We start from the raw sequence: 27,240 nt of genomic DNA on the forward strand, positions 1-27,240 counted from the left end.
AAGTAATCCAATGAATTCAAAATTTTAATTTAACTAATAAAGTTTGTTTCAACCAGTAAATTTTTGTTCTAGCATTAATTTGGCTAATAACAAACATTGATGAATTTAATTTTCCAAGAAAACACTATTAGTTAATTTAATTTTCCAAGAAAACACTATTAGTTATCAAGATACCCAATAATAGTCACAAAAAAAATGATACACAGTAATCCAGTGAATTCAAAATTTTAATTTAACTCATATAGTGTGTTTCAACCAGTAATATTTTCTTCTAGCATTAATTTCGTTAATAACAAACATTGAAGAATTTAATTTTCCAAGGAAATACTAGTAGTTATCTATAAACCTAGTAATAAAAGGAATTCAAAATTTTAATTTAAGTCATAAACTGTGTTTCAACAAGTAATATTTTTTCCTATCATTAATTTGGTTAATAACAAACATTGAAGAATTTAATTTTCCAAGGAAATTAAATGTTTTTGAAGGAAAATTAAAATTTTTGACATTTTTATAAACTGCAAGCATTGATGAAGGGGGATTTACGTGGAGTTAGGATTGGGATAGAAGGGAATATGTGTTTAAGAGTATTAAAAATGCAACATTTTAATACTTAATTTAAAATTAAAATTTTTTTATATGTGTAAAGCGTGCAACTTAAGTACCCTTTTCAGTATCCATGTTCTTTCATATAACACTCCTCCTTGTAACCCCAAGGAACACACGTTGCTGCTGAAGGTTTCGACTCCAAGATCTTCAACCCTGCGAAAATGCCGACCAAGGTAAACCTCTATGCTAACTCTTCTCCTGATAGCGATCAGTAATTATTAGCATCTTCACGCAATGTCCATTTAATAAAAACTTAATGGTAGTATAATCATTAAAGAATTTGGGTTTCACATTTGTTCATCTGAGAAAGAATTTTTTGCATTTAGGTTTGCTTAAGCTTGTTCTGTTAACGATTCAAAAGTTCACAAAATTCATCTGTTTCATGCAATGGAAGTTGCACTGTTTGTGGAAAAATTGAACCATTTTCTTTCCAATAATAAAAAGATGCATGTTTGTAGATTTTGAACCGTAAGTTTCACTTTTATGAGGTTTTTATCATGAACTCTGATTTGATTCGATTGTGGCCATGAACACTGTTTTGCAGTTGCCATAGATGACATCTTCCAGGGACAAGGGTAAGAGAAAGCTACATATCGATCAGGGTAGCACGAAAACTGCAAGTTGAGGTTTTTGAAGCCAGTAATAAGGCCATCAATGTTCAAACTGGTAAATCAGCTCCCTTGACTACAAACCTTTGAATTCAAACATTATGTGATGATATCAATGTAACAGTCATTACCTATAAGTCCGAATAAGCTCCCAAATCGTACCCTGTTCCTGGACCTGGTTGTGCCTGACGGAAGGAACCCCTTTCGGTGCTTTTGGTCGCCAGTTCAAAATGGCAAAATTGCCTTGACGCGTGGCTGATAGGAGTTCTACCAGACGTACAAAATCAATCTTGACTCGATGCTCTATTTCAAACACAAAGGAAACTCTAATTTCCAAGTCCGAATATTTGATTTTGGTGGCATTGAGAATTCATACCAACTCCGGGATCCGGAAGAACCACCATATGTAAGGACTGGTAACTTTCAAACTGCAAAGTGTATCAACATCCCTCCTTCAGCCAGGGCTAAAGCCTTTGCTGCTAAGGTGTCTACCAAGTGGCCCATTTTTGTGATGGACCTAACTGCTCGCATGATATCGTCTCGATTGTTGGTAAGCATTTACTTGTTGCAACCTGTTGTTTAAAATTTTTTTTATTGAAAAAGAATTAAATTAGTTGATACTTACTGAAATATCTTGTGTTAAAATCAGCCCAATATCCCTCATCTTAGTCACTTCACTGTTCAGAGGCACCCCATCATCCTTACACACGGCCACATAGAGGTCGAAGTTACATACACAAGGTACAATGGAAAAAGGGACGGTAGCTTCGGCGTAATTTCTAGAGGATAGGAAAATTTTGCTTCATTGTGCAACTTTAAGCCAGGTGGTGTGGAAATCTTCGAGGTGATATCCACTGAGCCAAGCACCATCATCCAGGTTCGATGCAGATAGGATGGCTTAGGATGAGGAACACCAGTTGTTATAAGCCTATGTTTGACATGTTTATCCATCTATGATGATAAAATTTTTCCCATAGTTTTAGGAAGTCTGAAACTCAATTATCTGTTAGTTGGTTGTTGAAGAATTATATTTGCTTTTTGGTATGTCATGTATTTAAAAACAAATTTGGATATTAACTCAATCAATTTCGCATTTGCCAATGATGTAGGTTTGCGTACTGTTATAATTGGCATTGTCATTTTAACTAGCTGGGATTTTTTTTGTTAAGATCAAATGGCAGAATAGCTTTTTTTTTTTTCAAAAAATGCGGGAATGGATTTATTCCTTTAGGGAAGAAACTGGTTTTTTTGTTGGCCTTTAATATCCAGTCAACCCTTTTTTCTTTTTTTTTTTAAATTGATAAACCATTCTTCGTTGGAGAACTAATTGTTTTTTGTTTGAATTTGGTTACATGATAACTTTTTTTTTGGTAATTGCATATACTTTAAAAAAATCCGTCCCAATCAATGAGAAAGACAACAGAACCGCATGTTTTTGTTAATGCATCTTTTTTATTAATGACTCAATGTTGGGTAATTTATTGTAGTTGGGTTTAGGTCTACTAAGGGTTCAATGTCCGATGTGGTGTGGGTTTTTTTTTTGTATTTTAGCCCATGAAATGTTAAAGAAAAAATGTTGACTTGAGAAGAATGCACACACCAGCAATATATGAACTATGAAGGAAGGCATATGTCATCAGAGGCAGACACAAGCTATATTCGAAGGAAACCTTAAGCATATGTCACCAGAGGCAGATCCATATTCATCAACAAATTCGGTCCCCTCATACTCTTATATAATCTTTCTAAGTCGTCTGCCCTACATGTTAGTAGTGATGAGTACCTTTCGAGCGTTCAAATGCATCTGTTCATTGTAAGTATTCATTTTTTCTTCTTGGATTAAGATGACTCACTTTTTACATTATTGATTATAGGGAATTGTGTGTATCTCATTTGCTTTTTTTATTTGAAATTAGATGGACAATGATTGAAACATGGGTAACACCACGGAGTAGGTTGCGGCCACCGGGAAAGAAAAAAATTGATGAAAATCTTAATACCCAAACGCAACAGGATTAGTAGCAGTTTGGTGGATCCCTTTTTTTTGGGTATGTGAATCTATGATTTCTTTGTCTCCTTGATTGTGAATTTCTGTCGATGTCATTTTTTGCTTCGTTGTTTGTGCAACCAGGTTGGTACTTAGTCAAAGATCAGGACACTGTCTATCCGGAAACACTAACAGATGAGGTGCATGCAAACAATTATGACGATGATGGTGAATAACCTTTTCTGCTGCACGAAGGATGTATTAAGGTGCCATACACCCATACTAGGACACATGTAATCTTAACATCCAGTTATTCTAGAGTGTGATCTATTAACTTTATTGATGAACTTTTTTGTTGGAGGGTCGAATTCTAACTATAATCGTGTTTCTACATATGTTCTTTTGGTACAAGCTGATGTTGGATTGTACGGGATCACTGGAGCAGTAAAAAATGATGCTAAATGACCATCTTCCTTGCTTCAGATTGGATGAATTAGCTATCTGTAAACAGTGCCCGGAGCCGTATTCCTTTCGCCCACTCCTGATGATTCGGTACGTACTATTGTACTTAGCTTTGTGTATGGCGTTAGAAAATGAGCTGTTCAAATTTTGTTTGGAGAAAACCGGATAAAAAGGGTTTTTTTAAATTTTCTTGTGGGTCATTTCGAAGATTAATGTACTGGTGTTGTCCTCTACAACAATAAGCAATATCTAGATAGTGGAGCATACTCTTAAATTCGAAAAATAGAGTAAGAAAGAAGAGGTTAGCATTTGGTTGAATGAAAGTTTGGTATAGAGTTATTGAGTTATAGGGATTAAAGTCTGTGTATTTTGTGGTATGTACGTGTTACGGTAAATCCTAGTTTAAATTCGTTGTGATCCATTAGGGTGACTCGGAGGTTGATTATTCGAGTTTGAGAACTTTCCATGACGATCACTGCTATATGGGAAATGATTTTCTGATTCGAACGGTGGCGATCGTTATGAAAATTTCTCAAACTTGAATAATCAATGTTTGAGGTACTCGAACGAATCACCATGAATTTGAATTTGGATTAACTGTTATGCTTAAAAACCACAAAATATCCATGCTTTAATCCTAGCAACTCATTAATTCTGTGCCAACCTTCATTCAACCAAATATTGATATCTTCTTTCATGCTCCATTTTCCTTTTATTTGATGTTCGATTGGTAGTTCCAACGATGTCGGATTTAACGGTTGTCTATGACCTTTGTTACAAATTACAAACTAGCAACTAATTTTGTTACACTGCTAGTAGCTTAATATTAGTTAACACAGAATGTCTTATTGGAAATTATTCTAACACATTCTCAACTACATTCATGAGGACGAGCCGGAGTTGGAGGTATGCGTTCTGTATGTCATATTGATACGGCGACGCCGTCTCACAAATCGGTTAGTATCAGAATAGATAAATTTTATGTATATAGTTCATATCCAAATGAATAATTGTTTGGTTTTCAGAATCGATAAAAAACTTGTTAGACAAATTAATTTTCAATCGTCTTGTATAGGATAAATGTAACATGGGGGAAAGAGGGAGATGGTAGTCTTTGGTTGTGTGAATGTTGGTCCAGAGTTGTATAGTTATTGGAATTAAAGCTTGGGTATTTCGTGGGTTTTGAATATGAAGGAGAATCTAGGTTTAGGATCTTAGCGAGGCGTTCGAGTGAATCGGAGATTGAATATTCGAATTTGACCAATTTCCAAAATGACGATCATTACCATGTGGGAAATAATTTTCCGATTCATATGGGGGTGAGCATTATGGAAACTTCTCAAACTTGAGTATTCTATCTCCGAGGCACTCAAACGGATCACCACGAACTTAAATCTAGCTTCTCCTTTGTATTTAAGAATCACAAAGTACACATGCTTTTATTCGAATAACTCTACAAGTCCATTTCAAAGTGCATTCAACCATATACTATCATCTTCTTTTTTGCTACATTTACATTCCTTCCATCCCATACATTCATTCCATCCCTGCTGGAACTTCCAAGCCCATTGATTTTGATAGCCATTTCCAGTTTCTACTTAAGACAATACAATAAGAACGAATGAAGTGGGCAAAACCGACCCGAAACAATTAATAACATTAGCTGCTTGTTGTAGTGTCCCTATGAATTAACTATATATGTTACTTCTATAATTCCTTAATGAGCTTCATATGCTGAATATAAATTATAACACTAGGTTGTTGTTGTACTGTCCTTGTAAATGCACTATATCCGATGCTTCTATAAATGCTTAATGAGATTCGTATGCTTAATATAAATTGATCACAACTTTTTTTTTTTTGCAAGAGGCAACTGTGAATTTTGGGTGACTACATGGGTGAGTTGCATGTTCAAATGGCTAGATGAATCAAGTAATTATAATGTTGCAGTTTTTGCTTTCTTGAACTATCTTTACATATACTTTTGTTACAGTGATTTTTATTAATTTTTAATATCAGGTAATAATAGTCTACAATGTTACGGATGCCAGATAAAAACATTTTGGAAACGTTCATGTAGAAATCCCAGAAAGCAAAACCCTGCCTATCAAAGTCATGCTGTAGTCAAATAGCTGAAAACAGAGAAAGATTCGCTAATGTTAAAGGAAATGTCCGCAGGGTTTCAAACTGTTATTGTTCCTAATGTTAAATTCTGTCAGTATCTAAGATAACATCTTCAAAATGTTATTGTTCCTAATAATCGAAACTATGATATGTTCAAATATAAATGTGTTTATGTTTACGTTTTTTCTTTATATATAACAGATTCATGACACATAACGAATCTCCTAAAACGGTACAAGAAACACTCATATATTTGAAACTGCTTTCATACACAGGGCGACATTTCTCCTAAAACAATTTCCGATGAATATAGGAAATCCATAATAACAAAACAGATTCACAACCTGAAAGTAACAAAAGAGATTTACAACCATTGATGAATAATTCAACCCTGGAGATTACGACCCATTCAATCTAATAATTTGGTTGGTAAATCAAATGCACTAAGTAGGAAAAAAAATCCATTAACACAATTCTAATTGATTAACTATATTGCATAATCACAATGGTAGGAAGTCCTTACACCAAATGCAACCACAATTAACTGCAACTAAAATACAACAATGTAAGCAAAATACATACATATTATTGAACATAATTATCATCCAAATGCACTAAGGGAAAAAATCCATTAACACAACTCTAATTGATCAATTGTATTACATAATCACAATGGTAGGAACTCCTTATCCCAAATTCAACCACAATTAACTGCAACTAGAATAGAGCAATGTAAGCAAAACACATACATATTATTGAACATAATTATCATCCTAATGGACATATTCACAGTTAACGTAAATAACAACAAATTAAAACTCCTTAATACCAAGCAATGGAAAATACATTGCGGTCAGTAAATCAGGATAAATCATGCTTATAGAACCAAATATTTTCATTGCACTAAATTCAGAAGACTAATTCTTCCAATTGGTCAAAGTGTCCTATGCATCGACAAGAACAATGCCATGTACGATCCTTGTTTGTTGCCACAAGGCATTGATGATGGTAATGGATCTCGGACATCGTTCTGCACATGTGGTGTGTCACATTTTTCATCCATGACATCATTAAAGCATTCATAGTTTTTGAATGAATGTTCCTTGTCCTGCTGTGACTCCTTCACCTGGTTATGACATGATAATCGCCAATCAGAAACCATAATCATGCATAAAAGCATAATGGTCATTCATCGCAAAGTGGTTAACAGGATTTTGATGCATTGCACCTGTGTTAACGAGTACGGATTTTTGTTGGAAAATCCATCCATGGGCGCGATGTCAATGGATTCACTGCTTTCATGGAGGCTCTGCTGTTTTATAATTTTTTTAAACAACAAGAAGGAGATCTTCATTAATTTACCCAGTTCATGTGATGGAAATTAGAGGTTTACATTCACAAAAATTACCTCATCAAAGGTGTTGTCTTTACCCTTCCGGTTCCTCATACCCGTCACCGTAAACTTCCTTGTTCCACCCTTTTCAAAAGGCTATGCAAATAGAAGAACATTCATATAGTTTAATGCTTTTTAAAGGGACACCCACCGAAGAAGATTTTCACAGCATGAGCTTAGTTAGAATAAACATATCGTACCTTGGTCTTAGGTCTTGAGTGGTGTTCGGACTTAACTGAGAATGACCTCGAAGAATTAGCAAACCTTTCTGGACTAAAACCTGAGTCCTTGGCTGATGCATTGTCGTCTGATCGATCACGAGGGTTACCTTCCACACTATGCTGCATCAGATTTGGACAGCGCTTGTAGTAATGACCGTACTTGTGGCAATTAGAGCATGCTCTCTTCTTCCTCAAAGAAGACCTCTTAGAAGGGGCTCCTTTACTTTTGACAACAAAGGGATCGTTGATGGCTTTCACGTTAACATTAGGAGTTGACTTGCCTTATTTGAGTGACTGCAGGCGGATAACTAAATTGACAAGTTCAGACTAGACTTCATCAAAGTCTACAAGATCCTTGCAAGCAATATCACATAGCTTGTTACAATTCGATGCCGATGCACCAACTCGAAACTTTAAGACCCTTTCGATGTCATCATTCACAGGCATTTCTGTGCTAATAAATTCATTCTTTGCATTCTTTGTCCACCTTTTGTAGATCAACAAATCTGGAAACTCAAGTATATTTTCGAACTTCATGACACAGAAAACATGACTACAGGGAATACCACGTGATTCAAACAGCTTGCACGAGCACGATAACGTATTCTTACTTCTATCGACTTCCACCCGTCGATCTTTGGCCGGGTCTTCGAGAGCAGTCACACTGAACTTGACCTTGTCCAAGGTTGTGCTTAGTACCTTGATATTCAAAGCCCCTGCCCTCTGAATCTCATTACGAATTTCCTTAAAAATGTTTCGAGTGAAATAACATGATGCAGATCTTTCATATACCTCCAACGAGGTAATCATCATTGGCTCTGAGCACTGAGACTTAAAGTCAGCTATTAATTCATTGTTTTGATACTCCTTTAAGGCCCTATCCAGGTTATGCATGAAGTCAATGAGGGTGTTCTTGTAATTAACATAAACCCTGATGAGAGAATTTATACCTTCGCACTGTGATATCGTCCTTATGTAATCGAAAAACTTATCCCGGAGGAAACAATGGGACCACATCGCACGAGTTTCATACGTCTTTTCCATCCAGGTACTCCTAACAATATCAATATTCATCATCCATTATCAACCACAACAACAACTCTCATCAACAACAATAATCATCATTACTCATTAACATCAACAATTCCCCATAATCATCCTTAACCACAATATTCCAATGACACCAACAATTAACATCAATTCACATATAATCATTCATACACCAACAACTTTCAATCCTATCTTAGGGTCAACTAGCCTAAGTGTTCATGAATATTATATACTACATAGAGAAAACCAAAACCATACCTTGGCCGATCCTTAATATGCACCAAAACTCCAAATTGAGCCCAAGACAAGCTTTCAAGCATAATCTATGCCACCAAGAATCTCCAACAAGCATCAACAAGCTCCAAACATCACCATAAACAAGCTATATGTACATAAACCATCCTAAATCAACCTAGGATTCATTATAATTGAAATTTCACAAGAGTTTTAGTGCCTCTTACCTTGCCCAACAATTTTGGAAGCCAAAACCAACATCAATCAAAGGCTAGAGTATACCTAAACACTCAAAAATCACAAAACTTCACTTAGCCAAAACCCTAAAAACTCGAAACTTTAAGAAGAAGAATAGAAAAGATTTCATGGTTACCTCTCCAGTTTCTTTTATGGGTTTTGTAGAGCTCTTCACAAGGAACGCGTGGCCACAAACAGTGCGGTGATCGGAGTTCTATAGCTCAAAATATGAGCTTGAGAAGATAAAGGTGAATAGTATCCATGGTGTTTCTCTTCTTCTTCTTCTTCTCAGCTGGTGTGGGTGTGTTTGTGATTGTGTTGTGCTAAGTTGGTTCATTAATGAACCCTTTTATATGTTGGGCTTGGGCCCGGTCCAACCCGTTAGCATTTTTAGCCCGTTCGGCCCAACTTTGGGCCAAATTTTTAATACTAACGTCCGGTTTTTCATTTCTAATATTTTTCTAAGGTTTTTTACTATTTTCACTTTTTCTCGTGCAGTACCGGGCAGACTTGAACCGGTTCAACCGATTTGACTGCCGCTTTGCAGTTTTTTACGGTTTTTCGCAGAAAACACATTTTCTAACTCAGAAAAACCTACTGAGTCCAAAAATCATATTTAAATCCCCAAATTCTTATCCTAACTTTCTGAAATTTAATTTGGGCATTTAAATGATTTTATCCGTGAAAAATCCGGTTCTTACATCCTCCCTTCCTTAAAAAGATTTTTGCCCTCGAAAATCCGAATCACGTGATGTAACTCCACGAAGCATCCTACTTTCAACGTTGCTAAGCCAACAAGTTGCCAAAGCATCTTGCTCACCTTCATCCTACCATGTCTATGTTCTCTCTCACCAACTCCTCCATAGAATAGTTCACTCAGATAGGCAGAAAATGAGCAGATCTGGTTAAGCGAACCACAATCACCCAAACCGCATCAAATTCCGACCTAATCCTCAGCAAACCGGTCGCAAAATCCATCGCGATTCCTTCCCACTTCCACTGAGGAACCTCAAGAGGCTGTAGCATTCCTGACGACTTCTGATGCTCTATCTTCGCCTTCTGACACGTCAAACACTTGGATACCGCTGTAGCAGCATCATCTTTCATCCCAGGCCACCAGAATCTTCTTTAAGTCATAATACATCTTCGTACTTCTGGGATGAATAGAAAATTCACTGTGATGAGCTTCCAACAACAAGTTTTGTCTCAAACTCCCGACATCTGGTATGCAAATTCTCCCCTTATACCTCCACAATCCCTCACCATCCTTGGTAAATTCTCCAAGCCTCTTCTCACCAACTGGTTAGAACAATTGTTGAAGCTTCAGCTCATCTTGTTGAGCCCTTTGAATCTCCGTCTTAAACGTACTTGAAATCTGCAACTAGTAAAGAGGACTGCTGATGTTGTTGGATTCTGACCTCCCTGCACTCGAAATGGATTTTTTGGAGCTACAAAAACCCAAATGGCGCACTCTCAATTGCGTTAGAAATTAGACATCCAGGGCTTTCCAGCAATATATAGTAGTTCATACTTTGCCCAAGTTTAGACGACGCAAACTGGCGTTCAACGCCAGCTTTCTGCTCTATTCTGGTGTTAAACGCTAGAAACAAGTTACAAACTGCCGTTTAACTCCAAAGAAAGCCTCTACATGTGAAAGCTTCAATGCTCAGCCCAAGCACACTTCAAGTGGGCCCGGAAGTGGATTTCTGCATCATTTACTTATTTCAGTAACCCTAGTAACTAGTTTAGTATAAATAGAACTTTTTACTATTGTACTCACATCTTTTCATCATCCTTGATCTTGGGATCATGTCTTTTTCCCTATTTTCGAATTCATATGCCATTTGGGGAGGCTGGCCATTCGGCCATGCCTGGACCTTCATCACTTATGTATTTTCAACGGTGGAGTTTCTACACACCATATATTAAGGTGTGGAGCTCTGCTGTTCCTCGAGTATTAATGCATAGTACTATTGTTCTTCTATTCAATTCATGCTGATTCTTATTCTAAGATATTCATTCACACACAAGAACATGATGAATGTGATGATTATGTGACACTCATCACCATTCTCACTTATGAACGCGTGATTGATAACCATTTCCGTTCTATATGAAAACAAGCTTGAATGTATATCTCTTGAGTTTCTAATCAACGATTCACATTGACTCCCCTCTAACAATGGGGCATCTGAATCTGAGATTAGAATCTTCGTGGCATAGGCAAGAATCAATTGGAAGCATTCCTGAGATCCAAAAAGTCTAAACCTTGTCTGTGGTATTCCGAGTAGGATCTAGGATGGGATGACTGTGACGAGCTTCAAACTCATGATTTGTAGGGCGTAGTGACAGACGTAAAAGGATAGTAAATCCTATTCCTACACGATCAAGAACTAACAGCTGATTAGCCATGCGGGAAACCGTAGAGGACCATTTTCACTGAGAGGACGGAAAGTAGCCATTGACAACGGTGACACCCAACATACAGCTTGCCATGGAAAGGAGTATGAATGATTGGATGAAGGCAATAGGAAAGCAGAGATTTAGAAGGAACAATGCATCTCCATACGCTTATCTGAAACTTCCACCAATGAATTACATAAGTATCTCTATCTTTATTTTATGTTTATTTACATTTTAATTATCAAAACTCCATAACCATTTGGATCCGCCTGACTGAAATTTACAAGATGACCATAGCTTGCTTCAAGCCGACAATCTCTATGGGATCAACCCTTACTCACGTAAGGTTTATTAATTGGACAACCCAGTGCACCTGCTGATTAGTTGTGCGAAGTTGTGACAAAGAGTTGAGATTACAATTGTGCATACCAAGTTGTTGGTGCCTTTGAGATCACAATTTCGTGCACCAAGTTCCCAACTAGTATTCCCTCCATGAGTGTTACTTGACGAGGCTACCATCCTTGCATAATCTTCTACAACCCTCGCAGTGTCCACCAATTCCAAAAATCTCCTCATCTCCAGTGGAGCCACACCGCGTCTGATATCTTTCCTCCGCCCTACTTCATATTTAATGCATTTCCATCCCTCATAGGACCCAGAAGTACCCTGACTTATCCTCGAGAACCTACAGAGTTCCTTAAACTTGCTGGTGTATTCTGCTATAGTCATGGACCCTTGCTTCAGCTCTAAGAGCTCCAATGCTCTGGCCTCCCTTAATGACTCATGAAAGTACTTCTTGTAGAAAGCTTCCTCGAATAATGCCCAGGTAATGTTCACATTCTGTTGGCATAGCAGTTGGCGCTCTCCTTGCCACCATTGCTGAGCTTCTCCCACTAGTTGATAAGTCGCATATTCCACAAACTTGTCATATGGTACATGTTGAGTTAGCAATGCACGCTCCATAGCTTGGAACCAGTTGTTTGCTTCTGTATGGTTTGTCGAACCATTGAAAACCGGCGGGTCATCTTTCTAAAAAGCAGGTTGAGTTCTCGGAACACCTCTCAAGCTGTCCTCAGCACCTTCTCCATTTTCGTTTTTGCTTCCGGCCTGTTGGGCTAACCTCTGCACAGCTTGCAGAGTCGCAGCAGCATTCGCCTTCATGGTGTTTGCCAAATTCGCCATCGCTGCCATGAACTCGGCATGGTTATCAGCCAGTTTCTCATTCCTACTCTCTCGTGAACGTGCTCGACCTCGTCTACGAGTGGCCATTGGGTTTCCTGTCTACACCAGACAATCGATATCGAGGTGATCAGTCCCAATATCAAAATCCTAGTGTTTCAATTATCCCAAATAGGCACTGACAAACAAGCATGCTATACAATATCAAACAGATAACCTAATAGCATCAAAGAAAAGACACACAGAGTATGCAATGAAGCACAATCGGTCAATCCCTCAGACTCACGAAGACGAACCACTTTGATACCACTAAATGTAACACCCCAATAGGCCTAAGCTTTACCTCGCATCGTAAATAAAAGATTAATCAAGGATTACGACAGTTCTAAGCTCATACATATGATATATAGAAGGAATAATATTATCTAGAAGCCTGATCAAGGATGTAGTTCAAAAACAAGATTTAAAAGCACAAAACAAACTAACGAAGCATCTAACTCAAAGCACAAGGAACAGATGTGATATAAACAAAGTAATAGTGTAATAGTATAGTATCATAGGAAACAAGCCACGGCTCGCGGAGTTTAAGCCGGCTAGTCAGATATACAGATAAAAGGAAACTGAAGTTTAAAATAGCTTATACAAGTTTTGTTCTCTCTCAAATACAAGCCTCTAGGCCAAAATAAAAATACAATATTGAGAGATATCTATTAATAAACAAAATAAATCAAAGAGACTCATAAGGTATCCGTATCCTCCGCTTTTGTCACCAACCAAACAACTCACCGAAGTGGGTTGTGACCTGCATCTGAAAAACATAACAGAGATATGATATGAGAACCGGAGGTTCTTAGTATGGTAACAGTGCCCAGTGATGTAGGATATAAGACCCCAGGACGCTAAAGGCAATCCTAGACTATATATTCATCATAAGATTCAAACTTAAAGTATTCTAAAACAAATAAACATAACTGTATAAATCTTAACATAACTAAACTGGGTATTCTAACTTAAGGAATTTCTATGCTAACTAAACACCGCTGTCCCACAGCCTTCACCTACCTAACCTCTATGCGATCCCATCGCTACCGCCTTCCGAACCTCTCCAATCCTAGTAGAAAGCACAAGTATATACAAAACAAGTAAAACACAAGTAGAAGCATATATAGCAATTAACACAAATAGCAATTAGACATGTTATACAGATAGGAAAACAATGTCAAGTTGGCAGAGCATACAAACAGGTAGAAAATGCATATGATGAATGCCTACCCTACTGGATGTGATATCACATTGTCGGTTCAACTGCCAACCCGACACATCTCTATGGAGATGTTGCCCTTCGGATTCAAGGTGTGGGAACCTCCGAGATATAGTGGTTGGATCACTATCCAAGGTTTTGCGCCTGTACGCTCTAATGATCTGAAGGGATGCAAGCGGGATCCATTGCCACCGACCTCACATCTAAGTGCAAGCGGGATTAACCACCGTCCTTACGCCGCCGTCGCTACCTCGACAGGCGGGATTAACCACCGTCCCTACCGGGCGCATAGCGTATCATAATTTCAATATACAAATAATACACCAGTGGTTTTTAGAAAACATTTTCAATATATCATGGATCCATCATCTCATTCAGAGTTCTCGACTCATCTCAACCACTGTCAATTCAACATTTCCATTCTTCACTCCCACTATACCAACCCATCCTCAGTGCACTAGAAACCTAAACCTCCATTCGCTAATTTGTCATAATAATCATCACCTAAAACCCTTAGCTTATCCCCAATGTTCTCCTACTCAAAATTAGCCAAAAAGCCTTAAAATGGTGTTATAGAAGCTTCCAATCTTGTTGGGAAGGTGAAATAGTTTAAAACAAGTTTAAATTTGTGAAACAAAGCGTGTGTAGACGCACAGGGGTGTGCGTCCACACGTCCAGGAAGATTTTAAAAGTGTGTGTACGCACAGGGGATGTGCGTACGCATAGGTACTAAAATATTAAAGTCTGTTCACTCACACAACCTGTGCCAGCGCCCCTAACAGACTGGCCTTCCCAACATGTGCGTGCGCACAGGGCTGTGCGTACGCACATGTTGCAATTCTTCGTTAGTGTGTGTGCGCACAAGCTGTGCTGACGCTACAAACAGTGAGCCTCCCTCTGCGTGTGCGGACACACAGGTCTGTGCGTGTGCACATATTTAAATTTTCGCAGAGGTGTGTGTGCGCACACATCAGGAATCATTAAATTATGCAACTTTGCAGAATTTCAGATTTTTACACCAATCTTTGAATGATCATAACTTCCTCTACGAATTCCAATTTTTACAAACTTTATATCGATTCGAAGGGTATTGAATAAACTTCAATTCTAAACCAGTTTCAATAGATTTTGAAAAGTGAGGCATTATTTATGATCAGACAAAGTTCACCAAATGTCAACTTTTACCAAAACTCACAAGAATCTCAATTTACCAACTTTCATAACTCAAACCAACCAAAACCACATTAATTCTTTCACATATCAAAATTTACCATTTGCCAAACTCCAATTTACCTCTCCACCATATATAATCATCAATTCTCACTATCAAATACATAATAATACCCTTACTAACCATCATCATTAGTAATTTCAACATCAAACTCTAACATCATACTATCAACATCAATATAGCCATTTATCAACAATCCCAACACTCACCCTCAATTACCAACTGTAACACCTAATTAACCTAAGCCTTACCTCGCGTCGTAAAGTAAAGGTTAATCAAAGGTTACCGTAGTTCTAAGCTTATACATATCATATATAGAAGGAATTAATAATATCTAAAAGCCTGATGAAGGATATAGTCCAAAAACAGGAATTGAAAAGCGCAAAACGTACTAGCAAAGCTAATAACTTAAAGCACAAGGAACAGATGTACTATAAACAAAATAATAGTATTATAGTATAATATCATGAGAAACTAGTCACGACACGCAGAGTTTAAGCTGGCTAGCCATATACAGAAGACCAGACAGTAAAAATAGCTTATATAAGTTTTATCCTCTCAAATACAAGCCTCTAGGCAAAACAAAATACAAGAGTGATAGTCATATTCAAAATAAATCCAAAGACTCAAAAAGAATATCCAGATCCTCTGATGCTGTCACCAACCAGACAACTTACCGAGGTGGGTTGCGACCTGCATCTGAAAAATACAACAGAAAATATGGTATGAGAACCGGAGGTTCTTAGTATGGTAACAGTGTCCAGTGATGTTCAAACTTCAAGCATTCTAAACCAAATAAGCATAATATAAATCTTAACATAACTAAACCATAGCACCATAAAAGGGTAATCTATCTTAGGGGATTTCTAATCTAGTTAAATACCGCTGTGCCCCACAACCCTCTCCACCCTACCCTCCGTGCGATCCCCTCACCACCGCCTACCTAACCTCCTCAACACCGGACAATCACAATTAATGCAAGCAAGTAAGACACAAATAATATTCATATACAACAAGTAATTCAAGAAGCAAGTAAACATGTTATACAATTAGGCAAACTCAAGTAAACAAGGCAAGTAAGCGCATAGAAGATGCATATGATGAATGTCTATCCTATTGGCTCGTGATATCACTTGTCGGTCTATGAATGCCAACCCGACACATCCTTTCGGATGTCGCCTTTCTGCCACGTCTGAGGATATAGCGCCTGGCACACTTTTGTTCCGAGGATATAATGCCTGGCTCACTATCGTTCCGAGGATATAGTGCCTGGCCCACTTGCATGCTCAATCCGAGGATATAGTGCCTGGCACACTCTTGTGGCAGAGAAGGAAAACAACAACACATATAACTCATCACAAATCATTCCAAGGATATAGTGCCTGGCATACTATCATTCCAAGGATATAGTGCCTGGCACACTTTTCATGTCCAACAAAATCCATCACCTCAATTCATTACCAGCCATCACCATTTCTCATCTCAATCCACTTTCAATAATCAATTCTCAACATTCCAAGGATATAGTGCTGCACACTCTCAACATTCATCAAAATCCTCATTTTATTCTAGGAGTCCTCAACTCATCGTAACCATCTCTAATATCATAATTATTCCACCTCGAATTCATTGTTTCATCAGTTTCTCAATTCATTGTCAGTACTTGCCAAGTTCACTACTCTTCCTTCTCTCTTAACCACACTTATCCTCTATACACCAGAACCCTAGACATCCGTCTGCTAACTTTTCAAAATAATCATCAACTAAAACCTGTAGCTTATTTCCCATATTCCCATACTCAAAAACAAGCCCAAAAGCCTTAAACTAGTGTTATAGAAGCTTACAACCTTGTTGGGAAGGTAGAATAGTTGAAAACAAAGTAAAATTTGAGAAACAGGGCGTGTGCGTCCGCACAGGGGTGTGCGTGCGCACGCCTAGGAAATTCTTAAAAGTGTGCATACGTACAGGGGTGTGTGTACGGACAGGTATCAAAACATAAAAAGGTCTATTCACTCGCACAACCTATGCCAACGCCCCCAACAGACTGGCCTCCCCAACGTGTGCGTGCACATAGGTCTGTGCGTATGCACAGGTTGTAATTTTTTATTGGTGTGCGCGCGCACAAGCTATGCCAGCGCCGCAAGCATATTGCCTACCTCTGTGTATGCAGATGCACAGGTCTGTGCGTGCACACAGGTCACAATTTTCGCAAAGTGTACGTGCGCACATACCATAAAACTCAGAATTATGTAACTTTGCAGAATTTCAAGTTCTCAACACCAACTTTGAATGATCATAACTTCCTCTACAAAATTCCAAATTTCACAAACTTTATATCGATTGAAAGGGTTTTCAAAGATCTTTAATTCTAAACAAATTTCAACCAACTTTGAAAACCGAGGCAAAAGTTATGATCAGACAAAGTTCACCAAAATTCAACTTTTACCCAAAATCACAATTTCCTCAATTCCTTTATAAAACACAACCAAAACCAAACCAACCAAATCCAAACTCCACTTTTCATCAAAATCAACCCTCTATATCATATTACACCAAACTTACCACATTTTTCTTTCCTCTTTCCTCATTCACAACATCACATCAATAGATTACATATATCCAACCTTATTAACAATTTCCAACTACATTACCAATCAATTCACATCAATATCACATTTATCAACACAATTCACTCCTCAACTTCACAATCTTTCAACCTCATCATATCCACATCAAGCATTACAATTAAACTCAACATTCATCAAAACATCAAAAATCATCATATACCATCATTCAACAACTTAACAACCATTCAAATCCAAACATATCCTATGGGTCACTAGCCTAAGTGTCCATGAATATTATATACTACATAGAGGAAGCTGAAACCATACCTTGGCCGATTCTCTTTATGAACCAAACGAGCTTTCAACCAAATTCCAACCACCAATGTAACTCCAACAAGCTCCAAACTCACAAAATCAAGCTATACACATATAAATCACCACAAAATCAACCTAGGTTCCATTTAAACATAATATCACAAGGGTTTAGTGGCTCTTACCTTTTCCAACAGATTTGAGAGCAAAAATCCAATGCTAAGCAAGGATTAGAGCAAAGCTAAACATCCAAAATCACAAAAACTCATTTAACCCCAATCCCTAAAAACCCAAAATTTAGAGGAGAGGAACTGGGAAGATTTTGAACTTTCCTTACTAGTTTCTTACATGGGTTTTGTAGAGCTCTTCACAAGGAACACATAGCCGCTAACAGCACGCAAATCAGAGCACCATAGCTTAAGATATTAGCTTGGAAAAATTGAAGTGAATAGTGCTCAAGGGTTTCTCTTCTCCCTCTTCTCTTCAGCTGGGTGTGTGTGTGTTTGGGTTCATTAATGAACCCTTATATATGTTGCACTTGGGCCCAACTTGGGCCCGGTTCAACCTGTTAGCGTTTTTAGCCCGTTTGGCTCGACTTCGCCAAACTTTTAACACTAACACCTGGTTATCCATCTCCAATATTTTTCTAAGGTTTTCGGTTGTTTTTACTGCTTCTAGTGCAGCACCAAGCAGACTTAAACCGGTTCAACCGGTTCGACTGTCGGTTTGTGATTTTTCACAGTTTTTCGCAAAAAACACATTTTCTGACTCGGAAGGAGCTACTGAGTTCAAAAATCATATTTAAATTCCCAAATTCTCATCCTAACTTTCCGGAATTTAATTTGGGCATTTAAATAATTTTATTCGTAAAAACGCCAATTCTTACACCAACAATATCAATATTCATCATCCATTATCAACCACAGCAACAACTCTCATCAACAACAATAATCGTCATTACTCATTAACATCAACAATTCCCCATAATCATCCTTAACCACAATATTCCAATGACACCAACAATTAACATCAATTCATATATAATCATTCATACACCAACAACTTTCAATTCTATCTTAGGATCAACTAGCCTAAGTGCCCGTGGATATTATATACTAAATAGAGGAAATCGAAACCATATCTTGGTCGATCCCCAATATGCACCAAAACCCCAAATGGAGCCCAAGACAAGCTTTCAAGCACAATCTATGCCACCAAGCATCTCCAACAAGCATCAACAAGCTCCAAACATCACCATAAACAAGCTATATGTACATAAACCATCATAAATCAACCTAGGGCTCATTATAATTGAAATTTCACAAGAGTTTCAATGCCTCTTACATTGCCCAACATTTTTGGAAGCCAAAACCAATATCAATCAAAGGCTAGAATGTACCTAAACACCCAAAAATCACAAAACCTCACTTAGCCAAAACCCTAAAAACTCAAAACTTTAAGGAGAAGAATAGAAAAGAATTCGTGGTTACCTCTCCAGTTTCTTGTATGGGTTTTTTTAGAGCTCTTCACAAGGAACGTGTGGCCGTAAACGGTGCAGCGATCAGAGCTCTGTAGCTCAAGATATGAGCTTGAGAAGATAAAGGTGAATAATATCCACAGTGTTTCTCTTCTTCTTCTTCTTCTCAGCTGGTGTGGGTGTGTTTGTGATTGTGTTATGCTGAGTTGGTTCATTAATGAACCCTTTTATATGTTGGGCTTGGGCTCAACTTGGGCCCGGTCCAACCCGTTAGCATTTTTAGCCCGTTCAGCCCAACTTTGGGCCAAATCTTTAACACTAACGCCCGGTTTTCCATTTCTAATGTTTTTCTAAGGTTTTTTACTATTTCCACTTTTTCTCGTGTGGTACCGGGCAGACTTGAACCGGTTCAACCGGTTCGACTGCCAGTTCATGGTTTTTCACAGTTTTTCGCAAAAAATATATTTTCTAACTTAGAAAAACCTACTGAGTCCAAAATCATATTTAAATCCCCAAATTCTCATCCTAACTTTCTGGAATTTAATTTGGGCATTTAAATGATTTTATCCGTGAAAAATCTGGTTCTTACAATCCTGACCAACCAATGATGGAAGAGGTGAATTACATGGAAAAACCCTATGGAAACACCTACAACCCCTCATGAAGGAATCATCCTAACCTTTCATGGAAGGATCAACGAAACCCTCAGCAAGGCTTCAATAATAATCAAGGTGGAAGAACCCAGAATAGGTTCAACAACAGGCCACCATTCCCATCTTCTCAGGAACATATGGAGACTCCTAAGCAGAGCCTTTTTGACTTAGTCACTATAGTCTCCAACCTTTCTAAGACCACTCATAGTATCATAACTGAAACAAGGTCTTCCATCAGAAATCTGGAGGTACAAGTTGGTCAATTGAGCAAGAGAATGCTAACTCCTACTGATACTCTTCCTAGTAACACTGAAGTGAACCCAAGAGAAGAGTGCAAGGCCATCACCACAGAGGCTGAGGCCAAATCTGGAGAGACTGAGATGGCGTTGAACGCCAGTAAGGAGTACCTTACTGGGCGTTCAATGCCCACACTGGCTAAGAGCTTGGCATTGAACGCCAGTGAAGAGGATCTCACTGGGTGTTCAACGCGCATAATGGCATCAAAGCTGGCATTGAACGCCAGTGAGGCAGACCTCATTGGGCATTTAACGCCCAAAAAGCTACAAGAGGTAGAGTTGAATGCCAGTAAGGGTACCCCTACTAAGCATTCAACACACACTGATTAAGTTCTTATCCAATAATTAAAGGAAGCCAAGGCTCACATAGAGACCATAGAGGTTCCATTGCATGCACTCTTACAATGCATGAGTTCTGATGAATACTCATCCTCTGATGAGGATGATAAAACTAGGAAAGAGTAAGTTGCTTGGTACCTAGGAGCTCTCATGAAGTTAAATGCCAAATTATTTGGAGTAAAGACATTGGAGGAAGAACCTCCAGTGCTTACCAAAGAACTCAATGCTTTGGTTCAGCAAAAGCTACCTCAGAAGCTTCCGGATCTTGGACGCTTTCTAATTCCTTGCTCCAAAGGCACCATGACCTTTGTATAAACGTCATGCCACTCTCTGTAATAGAGAAGTTGGGAATCATTGAGGTACGAGCTGCAAACATCTCACCAGAGATGGCAGACAAATCAATGAAGAAAACATATGATTTAGTAGAGGATGTCTTAGTAAAGGTTGAAGACTTTTACATCCTTGCAAACTTCATAATCCTAGATACTGGGGAAGATGAGGATGAATCCATCATCCTTGGAAGACCTTTCCTAGCCACTGCTAGGGAGAATTGATTTTACAACTCGAGGAAGATCAAATCTTGTTCAGGATGCCTCACCCTAACTCTTCTTCTGAGAAAAGAGAGATAACTGCGCAACACTTAGTGTTCCAACCATCTATTTCAGTGCAGAGCTTTACTAAGCCCCCAAACACCAATTCTAAGTTTGGTGTTAGGCAGCCATTGGTAAGCGAAATTGTGATCTCACACACTTTCTTCACAACTCTGCGTAGCTGACCAGCAAGTGCACTGGGTCGTCCAAGTAATACCTTACGTGAGTAAGGGTCGATCCCACGGAGATTGTTGGCTTGAAGCAAGCTATGGTCATCTTGTAAATCTTAGTTAGGCAGATTCAAATGGTCATGGGGTGTTGATAATTAAAAGACAGATAAAACATAAAATAGGATAGAGATACTTATGCAATTCATTGGTGGAAGTTTCAGATAAACGTATAGAGATGCTTTGATCCTTTTGAATCCCTGCTTTCCTGCTGCTTTCATCTAGTCATGCGTACTCCTTTCCATGGCAAGCTGTATGTTGGAGGATCACCGTTGTCAATGGCTACCGTCCGTCTTCTCAGTGAAAATGGTCCGGCTACGAGTTACGTAGGGCTAATCATCTGTCAATTGTCACTTGTGTTGGAATAAGATCCAATGATCCTTTTGCGCACTGTCACTGCGCCCAGCACTCGTGAGTTTGAAGCTCGTCACAGTCATCCCATCCTAGATCATACTCGGAATACCACAGATAAGGTTTAGACTTTCCAGATCTCAAGAATGCTGCCAATTGATTCTAGCTTATACCACGAAGACTCTGATCTCACGGAATGGAAGGCTCTATTTTTAGGAGAGGCAACCATGCGTCGTGGACCAAGAGGCCAAGAGATATACATTCAAGCTTGTTTTTAGGTAGAACGGAAGTAGTTGTCAGGCACGCGTTCATAAGTGAGAATGGTGATGAGTTTCACTTGATCATCACATTCATCATGTTGAAGTACGAATGAATATCTTAGAACAAGAATAAGCTTGAATTGAATAGAAAACAGTAGTAATTGCATTAATTCGTGAGGAATAGCCCCCTAAGCATGATCAAGATATCAATAATAATACAAAGATAGTCTCCAAAATGATCTCAAGATCTCCCCTCCTAAAAATACAATAGTAAAAGGTCCTATTTATAATGACTAGTAACCTAGGGTTTACAGAGATAAGTAAATGATGCAGAAATCCACTTCCGGGGCCCACTTGGTGTGTGCTTGGGATGAGCATTGAAGCTTTCACATGCATAGGCTTTTCTTGGAGTTAAACGCCAGCTCTGGTACCAGTTTGGGTGTTTAACTCCAGCTTTTATGCTCGTTCTGGCGTTTAACGCCAGAAAAAGGTAGAAAGTTGGCATTAAAACGCCAGTTTGCGTTATCAAAACTCGGGTAAAGTATGGACTATTATATATTGCTGGAAAGCCTAAGATGTCTACTTTCCAACGCAATTAAGAGTGCGCTAATTGGACCTCTGTATCTCTAGAAAATTCATTTCGAGTGTAGGGAGGTCAGAATCCTACAGCATCTACAGTCCTTTTTCAGCCTCTAAATCAGATTTTTGCTCAGGTCTCTCAATTTCAGCCAGAAAATACCTGAAATCACAGAAAAACACACAAACTTATAGTAAAGTCCATAAATGTGATTTTTGCATAAAAACTAATAATTATATACTACAAACTAACTAAATCATACTAAAAACTACCTATAAACAATACCAAAAAGCGTATAAATTATCCGCTCATCACAACACCAAACTTAAATTGTTGCTTGTCCCCAAGCAACTGAAAACAAAATAGAATAAAAAGAAGAGAATATACAGTGAATTCCAAAATATCAATGAAGCTTAGGTCCAATTAGATGAGCGGGACTAGTAGCTTTTTGCTTCTGAACAGTTTTGACATCTCACTTTATCCTTTGAAGTTCAGAATGATTGGCATCTCTAGGAATTCAGAATTAAGATAGTGTTATTGATTCTCCTAGTTCAGTATGTTGATTCTTGAACACAGCTACTTTATGAGTCTTGACTGTGACCCTAAGCACTTTATTTTCCAGTATTATCACCGAATACATAAATGCCACAGACACATAACTGGGTAAACCTTTTCAGATTGTGACTCAGCTTTGCTAAAGTCCCCAATTAGAGGTGTCCAGAGTTCTTAAGCACATTCTTTCTGCTTTGGATCACGACTTTAACCACTCAGTTTCAAGCTTTTCACTTGGACCTTCATGACACAAGCACATGGTTAGGGACAGCTTGATTTAGCCGCTTAGGCCAGGATTTTATTCTTTTGGGCCCTCCTATCCATTAATGCTCAAAGCCTTGGATCCTTTTTACCCTTTCCTTTTGGTTTAAAGGGCTATTGGCTTTTTCTGCTTGCTTTTTCTTTTTCTTTCTTTTTCTTTTTCGCCATTTTTTTCGAAAGCTTTGTTATTCACTGCTTTTTCTTGCCTCAAGAATCAATTTTATGATTTTTTAGATTATCAATAACATTTATCTTTGTTTATTATTCTTTCAAGAGCCAACAATTTTAACATTCAATAAACTTCACTATCAAAAATATGCATTGTTCAAGCATTCATTCAAAAAACAAAAAGTATTGCCACCACATCAAAATAATTAGACTAATTTCAAGATAAAAGTCAAATTCCATGTACTTCTTGTTCTTTTGTAATTAGGAACATTTTTCATTTAAGAAATGTGAAGGATTTATGGGACATTCAAAGCTTCAAGGCATAGACACTAGACACTAATGATCATGTAATAAAGACACAAACATAGACAAACATAAAGCATAAAAATCGAAAAGCAGAAAGATAAGATCAAGGAAATCAAAGAACGGGTCCACCTTAGTGATGGCGGCTAGTTTTTCCTCTTGAAGATCCAATGGAACGCTTGAGCTCCTCTATGTCTCTTCCTTGCCTTTGTTGCTCTTCCCTCATGGCTATTTGATCCTCTCTAATTTCATGGAGAATAATGGAGTGCTCTTGGTGCTCCATCCTTAGTTGATCCATATTGGAACTCAAATCTCCCAAAGAGGTGTTGAGTTGCTCCTAATAGTTGTGTGCAGGAAAATGCATCCCTTGAGACATCTCAGGGATTTCTTGATGAGGGACTTCCTCATGCTCTTGTTGAGGTCCATGAGTGGGCTCTCTTATTTGCTCCATCCTCTTTTTAGTGATGGGCTTGTCCTCTTCAATGAGGATGTCTTCTCCTATGACAACTCCAGCTAAATTGCATAGGTGACAGATGAGATGAGGAAAGGCTACCTTTGCCAAGGTGGAGGTTTTGTCAGCCACTTTGTAGAGTTCTAGAGATATGACCTCATGAACTTCTACTTCCTCTCCAATCATGATGCTATGGATCATGATAACCCGATCTACAGTCACTTCAGATCGGTTGCTAGTAGGAATGATAGAGCATTGGATGAATTCTAACCATCCTCTAGCCACGGGTTTAAGGTCATGCCTTCTCAATTGAACCGGCTTGCCTTTGGAGTCTCTTTTCCACTGTGCTCCTTTCACACATATGTCCATGAGGACTTGGTCCAACCTTTGATCAAAGTTGACCCTTCTAGTATAGGGGCATGCATCTCCTTGCATCATTGGCAAGTTGAATGCCAACCTTACATTTTTCGGACTGAAATCTAAGTAATTTCCCCGAACCATTGTAAGCCAATTATTTGGGTTCGGGTTCACACTTTGATCATGGTTTTTGGTGATCCATGCATTAGCATAGAACTCTTGAACCATTAAGATTTTGTATTGTTAAATGGGGTTGGTGAGAACTTCCCAATCTCTTTTTCGAATCTCATGTCGGATCTCCGGATACTCATTCCTTTTGAGCATGAAAGGGACCTCAAGGATCACCTTCTTCTTGGCCATAACTTCATAGAAGTGGTCTTAATGGACCTTTGAGATGAATCTCTCCATCTTCCATGACTCAGAGGTGGAAGCTTTTGCCTTCCCTTTCCTCTTTCTAGAGGTTTTTCCGGCCTTAGGTGCCATAAATGGTTATAAAAACACAAAAAGCAATGTTTTTTTCACACCAAACTTAAAAGGTTTGCTCGTCCTCGAGCAAAAGAAGAAAGAAGGAAAAAGAAAAAGAAGAAATGAAGGAGATGGAGAGTTGTGAGTGGTTCGGCCAAGGGGGAGAAGAAGTGTTTGTGATGTGTGAATTTGAAGGATGGATGAGGGGTTTATATAGGAGTGGAAAGAGAGGGTAGGGTTTGTGTATTAGGGGTTGGATTTTGGGGGGGAAAGGATTTGAATTTGAATGGTGAGGTGGATGGGGTTGTTGGGGAAGAGTAGGTGGAGGTGATTGGTGAAGAGGTGATGGAGAAGAGAAATGGAGGTGATTGGTGAGGGGTATTTGGGGAAGGGTGTTATGGGAAGGTGTGAAGAAGAGAGAGAGAGTGAGTTAAGGTAGGTGGGGATCCTGTGGGGTCCACAGATCATGAGGTGTCAAGGATTTCTCATCCCTGCACCGTTTTGGCGTGTAAACACCCCTTTGAGTGCCATTCCTGTCGTTAAATGCCAGATTGCTGCCCATTTTTGGCGTTTAACACCAGCTTTTCTTCCCTTTCTGGCGTTTAACGCCAGCTTGGTGCCCTTTTCTGGCATTAAACACCCAGAATGGTGCCAGACTGGGCGTTTAACGCCCATTCTACTACCCTTACTGGCGTTTAAATGCCAGTAAGCTTATCCTCCAGGGTGTGCTATTTTCACTGCTGTTTTTGATTTTTTCTTTTGTTTTTATGACTCTACATGATCATCATCCTAAAGACAACATAAAATAACAATGGAAAATAAAAATTCAACATAGATAAGTAAAAATTAGGTTGCCTCCCAACAAGCGCTTCCTTGATGTCAATAGCTTGACAGTGAGATCTCATGGGGCCTCATAGATACTCAAAGCATGATGATGGCCTCTTAACACCAAACTTAGACTTTGAATATGGGGGCTCTGTTTGACTCTGTATTGAGAGAATCTTTTCATGCTTCTTCTCCATGTGTATAGAAGGAGATCTTTGAGCCTTAAACACAAGGTAGTCCTCATTCATTTGAAGGACCAACTCTCCTCTGTCAACATCAATCATAGCTTTTGCTGTGGCTAGGAAGGGTCTGTTGAAGAGATGAACTTTTGCGTGGTCTAGAATTCAGAATAAATTCCCGTTGTAATTATAACTTCTAAACCAACAAAAGTCCTTTCTTACAAAACGTTTTGGTTGTCACAAGTAACAAACCCCTAAATAAATTGATAACCGAAGTATTCAAACCTCGGGTCATCTTCTCAAGGAATTGCAGGGAGGTATGTTATTATTATTGATTATGAGTCTTGTAAATTGGGGGTTTTGAAAGTAAGGAAGAAATATGTTAAATGACAAGTAAAATAAATAAATAACTGTAAAATAAACTCTTGGCAAGATATGATAAATTGGAAGTCCTATCCTAGTTATCCTTATCGATGGTGATGAGAATTGAGTTTTAATCCCACTTAGTTAACCTTTACTAAAGCAAGGGAAAGTCAAGTGGACTAATTAGTTTGATCCTCAGGTCCTAGTCAATTCCTAAGAAAGGACTAGAGTTATTGGAATTCAATTCAATTAGCAAAAATAACAATTATCAATCACGATGAGTTTGATAACTCAAGAGTCATCAATTAATCAATTAAAGCCAAAGAATAAAAAAAGCTAAATGAAAAATCATAAATCTAGAGTATCTAAAAGTAGAAGAGAAATATAGATTGAAGAACATTGAACCTGAAATTGAGAAATAATCATAAACTGAGAGGAATCCTAATTCTAAAAATCTAAATCCTAAATCCTAAGAGAGAGGAGAGAACCTATCTCTCTAAAAACTACATCTAAAACTAAAATTGTAAATTATGAAAGCATGCTTATGAATGGATGCATTCCCCCACTTTATAGCCTCTAATCTATGTTTTCTGGGCTGAAAACTAGGTCAAAAACAGCCCAGAAATCGTCCCCAGCATATTCTGGTACGTACAGGTCACGGGAAAGTGACG

This window comes from Arachis duranensis, chromosome 9 (assembly GCF_000817695.3).
Source record: "Arachis duranensis cultivar V14167 chromosome 9, aradu.V14167.gnm2.J7QH, whole genome shotgun sequence".
Taxonomy (NCBI): domain Eukaryota; kingdom Viridiplantae; phylum Streptophyta; class Magnoliopsida; order Fabales; family Fabaceae; genus Arachis; species Arachis duranensis.